Source organism: Hoplias malabaricus, chromosome Y (assembly GCF_029633855.1).
Source record: "Hoplias malabaricus isolate fHopMal1 chromosome Y, fHopMal1.hap1, whole genome shotgun sequence".
NCBI lineage: Eukaryota > Metazoa > Chordata > Actinopteri > Characiformes > Erythrinidae > Hoplias > Hoplias malabaricus.
Window position 1 is genome coordinate 57,897,416 of NC_089820.1, and position 14,214 is coordinate 57,911,629.

A 14,214-nucleotide genomic window follows, 5' to 3' on the forward strand; every position below is an offset into this window, starting at 1 on the left:
GAGAGAGAGAGAGAGAGAGAGAGAGAGAGAGAGGGAGAAAGAGAGAGAGGGAGCGAGAGAGAGAGAGAGAGAAGGAGAGAGAAAGAGAGAGAGAAGGCAGTGGATGCCGGATAGCGAGGGAGAGAGAGAGAGAGAGAGAGAGAGAGAGAGAGAGAGAGAGAGGCAGTGGATGCCGGATAGAGGGAGAGAGTGAGAGAGTGAGGAATCAGAAGAGAGAAAGCAACATTAGGTCTAAAAAATGCAAAGGAATAAAGGAGAACGCAAGACGTCGAGGAACAGAAAAGACTGAGGGGGAGAAGAAAAGAGAGAGAAGGAGGCGTTAAAGAAAGCGAGAAGCTGAAGGAGTGATAGAGAACTGTTGGAGAGCGTCTGCGGTTCTGTGAACAGATGATGAGTGTCAGGGGGCAGGAGAATGTTCTCTGGACTGAAGAGCGGTGGTGCGACTCAGACATAACACAGCGGCTCTGTGTGAAACTAGAGCACATTCATTTAGATATTTCACTTCTTGTGGCAGGGCTTTGTTGGGTCAGGCGGGTTTAAAGCAGCAGATTGACACTGAGCTCACCACACACACACACACACACACACACACACACACTTAATTTGTTCCTAGTGGCCTCATCTGGCATTTTATATTTTGATCTACCTGTGACTTGCCTGAGGACACATCACAGCTGCTTACAGTCAAGTCAAATATGAGTGGAGTGAGGGATGTGCCTGAAAAGAGGGATGGCAGAAAAAGCAGAGGGATGTGGGTGAAGCTCTTTCACTGTGAGATCCATCAGAAAAATAGTGCAGCAGAATAGAATTTACTTCTCAGCTCTTGGCCTCAGCCACATCGGCGTTATACAATACACTGAGAAAACACTGTATCATTCATTCATTCATTCATTCATTCATTCAGCAGCCAGTTCATAATAATGAGTGTTGTTGTGGATCTAGACCAATGCAATCCACCACAGAGCATCACACACTCACACACTCACCCAGTCACTCTCACACTCACCCAGTCACTCACACACTCACCCAGTCACTCACACACTCACCAGTTACACACACACTCACCCAGTCACTCACACACTCACCCAGTTACACACACACTCACCCAGTCTCACGTCACACACTCACCCAGTTACTCAAACACTCACCCAGTCACTCAAACACTCACCCAGTCACTCACACACCCGCCCAGTCACTCACACACTCACTCAGTCACTCACACCACTCACCCAGTCACTCACACACTCACCCAGTTACTCAAACACTCACCCAGTCACTCACACACCCGCCCAGTCACTCACACACTCGCCCAGTCACTCACACACTCGCCCAGTTACTCACACACTCACCCAGTCACTCACACACACACTCCCCAGTCACTCTCACACTCACCCAGTCACTCTCACACTCACCCAGTTACTCACACACTCACCCAGTCACTCACACACTCACCCAGTCACTCACACACTCACCCAGTCACTCACCACAATCACCCAGTCACTCACACACTCACCCAGTCACTCACACACTCACCCAGTCACTCACACACTCACCCAGTCACTCACACAATCACTTTCACAGTCCTCTCATATTCATCGGGTTCCTGTCTTGTACGTGTGTGTGTGTGTGTGTCTGTCTGTGTGTGTGTGTGTGTGTGTGTGTGTAACAGTGTAACATGAAAGAATGCTTGACTTTCAGCCAGAACAATAAGAACTGAAACAGACAATAACAGTGACAGTAATAATATGATGTGGTTATTTTCACACTGATATAAACCGCCTCTAGAGACTTGTCTGCTGTAGGGTTTGAGTGGAGAGCGGTTGTTCCAGCTGCTGCAGAGTGGACAGACTGAGGATTGGGTCGTGGTGCATCTGTGTGGAGTTAAAGCTGAAACCCGAGCCCCGGCTCTATCACACACACGGTCTCTCGGTCAAAATAAATTCCCAGAGTTTCCCTCGTGTTGTGTTGGACTCAGGTGGATCGCTGTGTTGCAGATGGACAGGAGACCCCCACCCTGAGCCCCCTCACCCCCAAGCCTCCTCACCCCCCGAGCCCTTTCTGGAACATTCTCTCCATCTTACAGGACGGCCGATAAATCTCTGGCCCTGTTTTCGGACTGGATCGCATGAGGGGTCTCTGTGGACGCTTTCCAAGACACTCGCGTTTTAAACCTGTTAGAGGCACGTCTTGGAAAGTTGAATTGATTCCAAGTGGAAGAGTTGTAACATGTTGATTTTATTTATATTTCACAAATTCATTCATCAGAAGCAGCTGAGGCAGTAAAATTAATAAAGTTTATTAAAATGACACTAAAAACATGTTAATATACTATTTTTAGTCTGTTGTCCAGGATCAGAGCCACACTCAACATAATAAATCAGCATTATCATTTTAAAAATCTATAGCATCCATATATTATTAATATTAAGCTTCAAAAACAGCCAGGTTTTATTTCATTAGGTTTGTGATGTCACAGAAATGAACACATTTACATATGACAGCCTAAGGCCATTAAATCCACCCCTTAAAGGAACACAAGATAATATTTTCACCCATAAAATTACAGCTTCAAATCCATTGTGAAGCTCTACTGAGCTGTAATGGGGAGAACACGGCCTCTGTCTTTGCTACTCTCAGCTCAGCACTGCAGAAACTGCACTATGTAACTTTTTGGGGGAGGGTAGAAAACACACCTTCCTCTTTATTCCAAGATCATGCTGTAGATCAAGTAAATTACACTCTGCAACTTTAGGAGAGGGCGGCTGGTAGGTGTCGCAGTCACACAGGTCCAGGGACCAGGAGGTTGTGGGTTCGAGTCCCGCTCCGGGTGACTGTCTGTGAGGAGTGTGGTGTGTTCTCTCTGTGTCTGCGTGGGTTTCCCTCCGGGTGACTGTCTGTGAGGAGTGTGGTGTGTTCTCTCTGTGTCTGCGTTGGTTTCCTCCGGGTGACTGTCTGTGAGGAGTGTGGTGTGTTCTCCTGTGTCTGCGTGGGTTTCCTCTGGGTGACTGTCTGTGAGGAGTGTGGTGTGTTCTCTCTGTGTCTGCGTGGGTTTCCTTCGGGTGACTGTCTGTGAGGAGTGTGGTGTGTTCTCCCTGTGTCTGTGTGGGTTTCCTCCGGGTAACTGTCTGTGAGGAGTGTGGTGTGTTCTCTCTGTGTCTGCTTGGGTTTCCTCCGGGTGACTGTCTGTGAGGAGTGTGGTGTGTTCTCCCTGTGTCTGTGTGGGGTTTCCTCCGGGTAACTGTCTGTGAGGAGTGTGGTGTGTTCTCTCTGTGTCTGCTTGGGTTTCCTCCGGGTGACTGTCTGTGAGGAGTGTGGTGTGTTCTCCCTGTGTCTGTGTGGGTTTTCCTCCGGGTAACTGTCTGTGAGGAGTGTGGTGTGTTCTCTCTGTGTCTGCTTGGGTTTCCTCCGGGTGCTCTGGTTTCCTCCCACGCTCCAAAAACACACGTTGGTAGGATGATTGGTGACTCAAAAGTGTCTGTAGGTGTGAGTGTGTGATTGAATGTGTGAGTGTGTGTGTGTTGCCCTGTGAAGCACTGGCGCCCCCTCTAGGGTGTGTTCCAACCTTGCGCCCAATGATTCTAGTAGGCTCTGGACCCACCGCGACCCTGAACTGGATAAGAGTTACAGATAATGAATGAACTTTAGGGAGAACAAAGGAGCGAAAACAGCAAAAAACCTAATACTCTTTTAAATTATATGTTGCCTTCACAGTTCTTGTTGCAGTGTGGTAGGGTGTTGTTTCTGCAGACAGAGGGCAGCAGAGAACTAGATTGGAGATATGGATAATGATAGATATGGAAAGACATGGATCAGTGTAGCCTCTTAAAGGATTAAGAGTGTTTTAAAAGGTCCAAAAGATTTGATGCATTATATTGCGGTTTCTGCACAAAAAAATATCGAAAAATGTCGGAAAATAGTATTGTATTTTACCTTTAAAAGGTAAAAATTCTGCCCTGTTTCTTCATGAAACGTCTGTGACCCGCTTTGGTCCAAACCCCACGAGCCCCACAGCAAGTGTTCTCCCCCCTGTGTAAACAGCCCCTGTTCAGAACGCCCGCTTTCAGAACCTGTTCCTTTAAATGATAATGAGCCGCTCGCTGTTCACCCCGACCCCGAGCGCACAGCAGTGAGGAGCGAGGAGCAGAAGCTCTGGTCTTTATCCGTTTTCACTCTGTTCTCTTTCTTCTCCGTTTTTACTCAGTGCTCTTATTTCTCCGCGCTCGTTGTGTCTGTTTTGCTGCGTTTAACCTCGTCTTTTCGCTCTCACATAAACACGGGTCCAGCGCTGTGATTGGACAGACTCAGACGAGGGGGCGGGGCCATTCTAAAGTCTCTGCACTTGACGTCAGAAGTGGAGCAGAATCCGAACGACTCGTTTTTTCAGACTTAGGCAGCGCACAGAAAACTGCCTGGGGGCGTCTTGTTTCACAGTGTGTGTGTTGGTGGTCTCCAGATACACAGATGAATGTGAACATGCACTGAACAAATGATGCCTTCTTTAAAACCTCTCCTTTATGATTCTTTTCCCTGGAGTTGTTTCTCTTTGACTCTTTTGTCTTTTTCTGAATAAGCTCCAGTTTTCAAACGAGGAAACAGCTCCAGTGTGTTTTACCTGCGTGAGATAAAAGCCTTCATGTCCTGCTTCAACAAGCAGGACACGCACACACACCACCACACACACACACACACACTGCCTTCTCTAGAGGGAACACATATGTAAAAACTATATGCACTTTGCCAGTAATGCTGATGTTTATATACATTAACAATTACATTTGGCAGATGTACATTTATCATTCAGATGTAGCCTTAGAAGTCTTGCTCAAGGAACTGAACCCTAGATTAGCAACACCCCTAGAGACAGTGGTCCAAGGAGGGACAAACCACCCCGCAGCGACAGTGAGCTAGGGCCCAAGGCTCAGCAATGTATAGGGGCTGTGTTGCTGGACCTGAGGAGCTGATGAGGAACGTGTTATTTGGAATCTATGATACTTCAGAGAGTGAGAGGTGCTTTGTCGGCGTGTTGAGGGTTAAAACCGTATCAAGCAGGCGGTGGTGATGTTTTGTCCTTTCTGTATTTACAGCTTTAGGTGGCTATTCAAGTTGCTAACAACGATGTTAGCTTCCTTCTGCATCAACACACTTTAAAACTGTGTCTGAAGCTGATCCCTTTTCAGAATGAAGGGGTTACAGAAGATGAATGAATGAATGAATTAAAGAATGTGAACAGATTGAACTCATCATCACTTTTGACACAGTAATTAACCTCTGAATTATTTCAGAAACAAGCCAGGATCAACCTGTGTGTCATTTGCAGCCACTCCTTTGTTACCGCATTGTCTTGTTAACGTTCAGCTGGAGGTTGCCAGATAGTGGAAGAAAAATCCCACTGTTCAAGAGCAGGACAAAGGCCTTCTTATTTCAGAAGGACCTTTCCACTCCATTTGAGGAAACCTCAGGCATGACCTCCCGCTTGGTCCAGTGGACTTCCTCCTCAGTCGTGTCCCAAATCTCACTCACTTCTCACTCGTTTCTCCGGGACCACCCACCTGATCAACACACCACACACACACACTCCTCTGTGTTGAGACTGAGACCGGAATACAATAACACTCAGCGATAAGATCATGAAACCTCAGAAACAACAGAAAATGAAGAACAGATTCACAAAGCCTTTTTTGATCCGTGATTGCAAAAGGGACGCTTCGATTCAGACGTTGTACACAACTCCATTTAAACATCGTTCACGTCTAAGCAGCGGTCAGTGCCTCATCTGACCACAGTGTCTAGGAACAGTGTGGTCCCTCTGTAACTGTCTCCTCTGTTTAACATTTAATTCCGCTGATATTATTTTAAATTTCAGTAATATAAACTTAACAAAGTTATTCAGAGTGGTCGGATATGACATTGTTTATTGCTTCCACATTTAAACAGGACGTAGTCTCCTTCTTTTCCACAAGGGAACAAAGTCCGGGGGGTTTTTCACCTGCTTTGGTCCAAACCCCACGAGCCCCACAGCAGTGTTCTCCCCCTGTGTAAACAGCCCCTGTTCAGAACGCCCGCTTTCAGCACCTGTTTCCTTTAAATGATAATGAGCCGCTCGCTGTTCACCCGACCCCGAGCGCACAGCAGTGAGGAGCGAGGAGCAGAAGCTCTGGTTTTTAGCCGTTTCACTCTGTTCTCTTTCTTCTCCGTTCACATTGTTTGTTCTTTGTCAACTGTAAAAGTGATGTGTATTAACGGGGAACTGATGTGAGGTTCTGTCGACCTAATCTGATAGAGTGTGTCCTCCTCAGATTCTTCTGCAGGGTAAAAACCCAGGAGTCCTCTGGGAGTACACTCTCCTCTCCAGCCGAAAAAACACAACTACACCTGGACTATCATCCGCTCAGACTGCTCAGCCTCGTGTGCAGGAGGTGAGGGAGGGGTGTGTGTGTGTGAAGAAAGAGCTGGGATAATGCAGGGTAGAATGAAAGAGAGAATGTAAAGAAAAAGAGAGAAATGAGACGGTGTATAAGAGAGTAATTATAACTAAATAGAGAGAGAGAGAAAGGGAGAGAGAGAGAAAGAGTGTGGTTTGTGTGTGTGTGTGTGTGTGTGTGTGTGTGTTTGTTGTGTGTTTGTGTGTGTGGGAGGAGGGAGAAGTTTGCCCAAATTTATCAAAAGCACCTTTGTGAAAGACAAATACCCCCCAAACACACACCCTCTCATTCACTCATCAGTGTGTGTGTGTGTGTGTGTGTGTGTGTGTGTGTGTGTGTGTATCAGTGCCTTCATTCATACTCTCTCTGTGTGGGGAGCTGAAGGCAGACAGACAGATCTATGACAGAACTCATCTCTTTCATTTCTCTCTTTTTCTCATTCTCTCTTTTCTTCCAGTCGGTTCATCCTTTCAGCTCCAGACCAGCCTCATACTTTCAACTTTTCTATGAGTTTATGATATTTTAATAACAGTTAGATATAAAAAAACACACTATAGTCAGTCTGTAATAACCAGAGAACTCCACTAAGGTGAATGCTGCCAGTCTTTTGTCCAAACACAGTCTTAATGAAGACTCCCAGTCTCAGTGCTGAGAGAGGGCTGTGGAGCAGTGAAACTGTCTCCTGAGGAGATGAGCTCCAGGTAGTAACTCTGGGACAAGTTAGAGCAGTATTTGTAATCCAGAACTACTCATCTCATGTTCTCATGGCTGCATGCCATTCATTCCTCACAGCAATGTTCCAACATTGAGTGCAAATCCTTCTCGGAGCGTAAAGAAAATGAGGGACAAACTGTGTATTAATTCCCTTCATTTTAGAGTTATTGTTACATGAGTCTGTAGTATTCAGTCCAAATACATATTCACAGTTTGTGTGTGTGTGTGTGTGTGTGTGTGTGTGTGTGTGTTTCAGGTCGAGTGTCGATGAAAGCTGTGTGTGTGCAGGACCAGCGTTCTCAGGTGAACTCCTCACTGTGTGACCCTCTGACCCGGCCAGCAGTGGGCTCTCAGCTCTGCAACACACAGCCCTGCCCTTCACAGTATGACACACTCTTATTAATTTGCTATGTGTGTGTGTGTGTGTGTGTGTGTGTGTTGACCTGATGATGTCCTTTTCTTTTCTTTCGTTCTGTTCTATTTTCTTCTTTGTTTCCTCTTTTTTCCCCTTCTTCCTTTAATCTCTTTCTCTCTTCAAACTTCCTTCCTGTTTTTAGCTGTTTTTGCTCCGTTGTCTTTCTTCTCCGTTCTTGTTTTCTCCGTGTTTACTCAGTGTTTTCTATTTCTCCACGCTTGTTGTGTCTGTTTTGCTGAGTTTAACCTCATAATGGTGGGCTCCAGATCTCAGTACTGAAACTCATTTAATGCTGAAAACGCATCAGCCTTCATCCTCAGTCAAAAGCAATCAACCAAAACTGAATCATTGAAAAATGAATTGTGGCACGGTGGCGCAGCAGGTGGGTGTCGCAGTCACACAGCTCCAGGGGCCTGTAGGTTGTGGGTTCGATTCCTGCTCCGGGTGACTGTCTGTGAGGAGTGTGGTGTGTTCTCCCTGTGTCTGCGTGGATTTCCTCTGGTCGCTCCGGTTTCCTCCCACAGTCCAAAAACAAACATTTGTAGGTGGATTGGCGACTCAAAAGTGTCCGTGTGTGTGGTCTGTGTTGCCCTGTGAAGGACTGGCGCCCCCTCCAGGGTGTGTTCCTGCCTTGCGCCCAATGATTCCAGGTAGGCTCTGGACCCACCGCGACCCTGAACTGGATAAGGGTTACAGATAATGAATGAATGAATGAAAAATGGATTAAAAAATATCATTTGTTCAAACAGTATTTATCCAAAAATGAATCATTCCACGATAAGTAATCGTCCAAAACCAGAGTCTGAAACGGTTCGTTCACAAATGGTTTGTTCAAAAGCCCTGGAGCAGGAACGCAGCTGGAGGTGTGAGGTGTGTTTGTGGTGCTGCTGAAAGTGATCAGAGTTTCGTGTGTGTTGTGTACCGAAGCCCTGAAGCTGAATAAAAGGTTTAATATGTTCCTGAGACTAAGTTCCATTACATGATTTATTTTTCTCTGTCTGTTATACTCACCATAAACAGCTGAAAACATATTTCTAGCGTCACTTGTACAATATCAGCCATCAGAAGCACATTCTTTCCCCTTCTACAGTCTACATTTGACATGCTCTTCCAGCTTTGACCAGCAGGGGGTGGATTTAATTTCCTCATACCCCAAATAAAAATAATATAAATAAAAAAACAAAGGAGGGGAGGGGGGTGGTTTGAGGAGCTAGGTGCTAATAATTAGCATGCTGTACCAGCTTTGACCACAAGAGAACAGTCAAACACAGTGCAGTGCCCACGGCCAAGATACAATCAAACTGGCCGTCACACAGCCACCGGAGAGACAAACAGTTCAGCTGTTCTTAATTAAAAATATATCAATTATGAATAATTAAAACAGCTGAACAATTTAGAGCTGTTGTGGTGTATAACAGGCAGAAAATAAACTAACATGGACCTTACATTACATTAGTAACATACATACACTAAACTTTTTTATTCAACTTGACCTTCAGGGCTTCCGTAGTTGTGTGTGTGTTGTGGGTGTGCGTTCTCTTTATAACGTAGTTGTAGTCTGTTTTTTGAGGAGTGGTGGGAGTGTACGTATGGGATTTCTTTTTAATCCCAGCAGTGCTGACATCACAAACTGAATTATTTTATTGCTCTGCAGCACTCCTTTCTTGTTAATAACTATTAGGTTATTGTTACTGAGGCATTTATGGAGTGTGTGTAATGTCAGGTCTTGTGTGATGTTCAGAGGAACACACTGCTGAAGGAGTTAATGCAGCTCTGTTAGAAAGGGATCAGACACAGTGCCTGTCGTGAATGGAGCTGCACAGACGCAGACGGGTTCCAGTGCCCTCACTGACCTCCGTCCACCGTCTCAAAACTGCTTACGCTGGGAATGTGAGCAAGGAGCGTAGGACCATGGAGCAAGGATGTCCCAAGGTGTTTTGACATGTGTCTGTTAAGAGACAGAGGGATAGACAGATAAGAGAATGATAGGGAGATGACACGTGAAATATTTTAAATAACATCAGTGCTTTAAATTAAAGACACTCTTAAACTCCTGAGATTTATCACTTACTCTTTGAAGCATTGTGTGCGCTGATTTATGAACTAAGAACAGAATGTGTCATGCAAGAGAGAGGAGAGAGAGAGAGAGAGAGAGAGAGAGAGAGAGAGAGAGAGAGAGAGAGAGACAGACAGACAGACAGACAGAGACAGAGACAGACAGAGACCTGTGCTTATCTTTCCAGCATATACCCTCAGTGTTGACAGGGCTGTTGGGGTTTTATTATGGAGCTGCACAGGCCTTAGCCCCCAGAGATTTGAGCATGTCTCGCCACTCAGACAGAGAGCAACCCCAAATCTCTCCCTCTCTCTCTCTCCCTCTCTCTCTATCTCCCCCCCTCCCCTCCCTCTCTCTCTCTCTCTCTCTCTCCCCCCCTCTCTCTCTCCCTCTCTCTCTCTCTCCCCCCTCTCTCTCTCTCTCTCTCCTCTCTCTCCCTCTCTCTCTCTCCCTCTTTCTCTTTCTCTCTCTCTCTCTCCCTCTCTCTCCCCCCCCCTCTCTCCCTCTCTCTCTCTCTCTATCTCCCCCCCTCTCTCTCCCACTCTCTCTCCCCCCCCTCTCTCTCTCCTCTCTCTCTCTCTCCCCCCTCTCTCTCCCTCTCTCTCTCTCTCTCCCTCTCTCTCCCTCTTTCTCTCTCTCTCTCTCTCCCTCTTTCTCTTTCTCTCTCTCTCTCTCTCTCCCTCTCTCTCTCTCTCTCTCTCTTTCCTATGCATGTTTTCTTGTCCTCTCTCCCTATCACTTTTTCTCTTGTGATCTCTTTTCCTCCCCTGCCTCTGCTATCTCTTACTCTCACTTCCACTTCTACGCATTCTCTGTTTGTGTTTTTTTTTCGTTCTGTCCTCTCTCTCTCTCTCTCTGGTCAATACCTGTAGCTGTTGAATCACTTACCGGGAAAAACCTGTAGGAATACTCCACATAATAATATACTGCATCTGTCTGAATGTAAACAGAGCCAGAGCCTTTCACAGTGGCTGCAGCTCTTTTTCATCCAGTAAATGTTTCATCACTACGTTTGTCACATGATCAAATCTGGATGTTAATGCTATTAGTTAATTCATCTTTTTCTATGTTTACCCAGTTTTCCTCCATAATTTAATCATTACCAGATCCTCTCATTAGCCAGACCCCCCCACCCCCCCCACCCTGTGAGGTTCAGTAGCACATGCCTCCTCTAAGACACATGAAGCTCCACAGATTCTTTTCACACTGCTCAACAAACACTGCACTCCATCAGCACAGAAGAGTTTGTGTGGATCAATCTGTACTGGTTATTTCTGAGAATCTGCTGGATGTTTATGGGAGGATTCATGAGCAGATGGTTCCTAAGTACAGGGCTTGTGTCTGATTGGCTCAGCTGGACGTTATGGGAGGAGTCATGAGCGGATGGTTCCTAAATGGGGGGCTTGTGTCTGATTGGCTCAGCTGGACGTTATGGGAGGAGTCATGAGCGGATGGTTCCTAAATAGGGGGCTTGTGTCTGATTGGTTCAGCTGGACGTTATGGGAGGAGTCATCAGCGGATGGTTCCTAAATCAGAAGCTTGTGTCTGATTGGCTCAGCTGGACGTTATGGGAGGAGTCATGAGCGGATGGTTCCTAAATAGGGGGCTTGTGTCTGATTGGTTCAGCTGGACGTTATGGAGGAGTCATCAGCGGATGGTTCCTAAATCAGAAGCTTGTGTCTGATTGGCTCAGCTGGACGTTATGGGAGGAGTCATCAGTGGCCGGTACCTGATTGGCTGTAGATGTTACTCTTCATCAGATTCTCTCCTGACTGCGGGGCTCGTATGGATTTATCTACTGTAGATCATCTCTTCAGATTCTCCTGCAATCTTTCTGCCATTCAGAATCACTCTGACTGACCACTGCTGGGTTATTTGTGAATGACAGAACTAGATCCAATCTTCGGTGGCTGTTTTCAATGTTGCAGCCCCAAATATATCAGTGTGATATGGTCAGTTGCTGACTAATCTACAACCAGCAGTCACTGTTGATGCTGTAGAGCTACGATAGTGTTTCCCACTATAGCTCCCCTTAAACAGCTCCCACTTATAGTGAGATGGGAGGTTGCGAAATGTTTTTAGCTTCTAAAATAGCAGTCACACTGTGGAGAAGTTTAAGACCCCTGTTATAAACCCTTCATATTTTCTGTATAAGCAGATGTATGAGTCTGAATGGTACAGAGAGCCTTGGCAGCCTTCACAGTCTCTTCAGCTTCCAGTCGCGCCCGAAACCCAAAAGCCGTTCCCCGACATGTGCTAAAAATTCACCCTTTGTTCCGCTGAGTGACCAACAGTAGCTTAGATTTCATCAGAAGAGGCAGAATGTGCTCCGGAGTGTTATTTCGGGTCGGGTGCTGAAGCCGTGCCACTTTTTCACCGTCTCCGAACATGCCTTTGCTTTAATTGCATGCCTGGAAATATGCGACTTTCAGAACCGATCCAAAATACGAGTTAAATCCGGAGCCAAGTGCTGTTCGCCTCACTGACCAGTGACACATTGTCATTTCTGTGGTGAGCAGAGAGAGAGAGAGATGAGGGAGAAAAAAAAACACCAGAAAGCCACACACACTTTGTGCGAGGGTTTGTGTTTCTGGCCTCGAGGCGAATTGCAGCTCCTTCCAGTCTGGGTTTGACTTTAAAACAAACTCAGACTCGTTATATTTCAGGGCAGAGGGAGCGGTCTCTGATAAAAACAGATGAAAACAGAGGGACCTGTGACCGCAGAGCCGGTCTCGTCTGTGATTTGGTGTAATCTCTCTGTAATCACTCTGCTCCGATCTATTTTAAAGTCCACTTTCGTCCACAGCCAGAATAACACAACCATACACACCCCTGCTCCACACGGGACACCTGCTCCTCACAGAAACCTAGGGAATTAATAAGCAGTTGATGCTCCTTTTTACTGCAGTAACAGCCTCGACTCTTCTGGGAAGGCTAGGTGTACCAGTGGCGATTGCTCTAAGACTGCAAGTGAAGCTCAGCTTCCCCTAAAATGTAAAAAATAAGTGATCAAATATATACTGTTGTGTGTACATGTCATTGAATAAATATGCACTACAACGCGCTCAACTTTTGTTCAGAATCAGCTTCTTATCACTGGTAAAGACGCGGCTTTCTCTCAATCATTCCCGCAGCTTCACAGTGCTTTAAACAGTGAGGACGCTGAGCGTCCACAGAGTTCAATAGCGAAGCAGCGAAGTGCAGCGAAACGAGACGAGTCATTGATAAATGCTGGGCTTTGTCCCGCCCATCGGACGCTCAGCGTCTCTGGGGGTCTATGGGGCAGTGGGCTGGCCTCGGCTGGCCCGGACGCTCAGCTTCTGCATGATGATTGGATGATCTGTCTGAGGCTGAATCCCTTTTTGATTGACAGCGAAATGAGCGAATCAGCGATCCTTTGGTGTAAAGATCCGTGGGAGCATTAAATTTTCATTCTGATCTGAGCTTCCCCTCCTTGAAAGACCAGCATCCACCACTGAGGTGTACATATCTGTGAGGATTCCATGGCATTCAGCCACAAACATTAATGAGATCGCTAGAGATTTTGTGGTAAACCCTGAAGATTATTTAACCACTTGTATCATGGGCGTACATTTTATTTCAGTGCTGGGAAGACATTAAACATCCAAATTTCTCAAGAGCAGTTCCTGAAGGGGGCGCTAGAGCACTGTTGTTTTAAGGCTACAAGGAGTATTGCTGCGTTCAAAGCAAGTCGGGTGGTAGTTTCCTGGTCGCGTTCGTGTGTTTTGTGTGGGAGGTTATAAAACACGGATGTTCTCAGGATTTTTTGTCGTCTTGTGGATTTTAGCATTCGATGGGGTTTTTTTGGACATAACTACAGCCAAACAACATTGGTGATTATGCGTGACTCAATTGTAATTCCAAGAATGGCCTGTAGACTGCACACTATACACGAGGGCAGCTGTGATTTGTTGTTTACTGAACAGGGAGTTTAACTGGAAGGTGGCCGGTTCGATCCCCAGAGCCGGCAGGTCATGACTGAAGTGCCCTTGAGCGAGGCACCTAACCCCCAACTGCTCCCGGGTGCCGTGGCTAGGGCTGCCACCGCTCTGGGCACTGCTCACTGCCCCCTAGTGTTGACTAGTGTATGCGTAAATGTGTGTTTCACTGCACGGATTGGGTGCAGCACAGTGGCCAATAAAGTGATTCTGATTCTAATAATAATGGCATAGCGGCGTGATCTCACCTAATAGGTTCTTAATGGAATACCCTCACGACTGACTGACAATTAAACCAATAATAGTAGGACAATCCAAGAGCTTCTCTTTATAAACTTTAGAAACTAAAAAAAAAACCAGATGATGAGCAACTTCACAGAAAATAATCCAGTATTGCTTAAAACCCATGGACCTGGCAACTCACTGTGATGACAAACCAATGTGAGGCAGATGAAGAGGGGAGACACATTTCTTGCATCTATAATTAGTACAAGGTTTTCAATGTGCATTACTATTTATTATTTAAAATTATACAGTTAGGTTCACAGTGATCATTGGGGGGTGGGGCACTCTGCTTTTCTACTGCCCCGGGTTTCTATGTAACATACGTACAGACTTTTTAACTAGAGTAATCTGATAGAGTGTGTA

General features: G+C 46.1%; 1 pseudogene; it reads left to right on the top strand.

The window, feature by feature from the left end:
* The window catches only part of LOC136678481 (A disintegrin and metalloproteinase with thrombospondin motifs 18-like), a 128,946-nt pseudogene that overhangs the window by 53,540 nt on the left and 61,192 nt on the right, over positions 1-14,214 (top strand).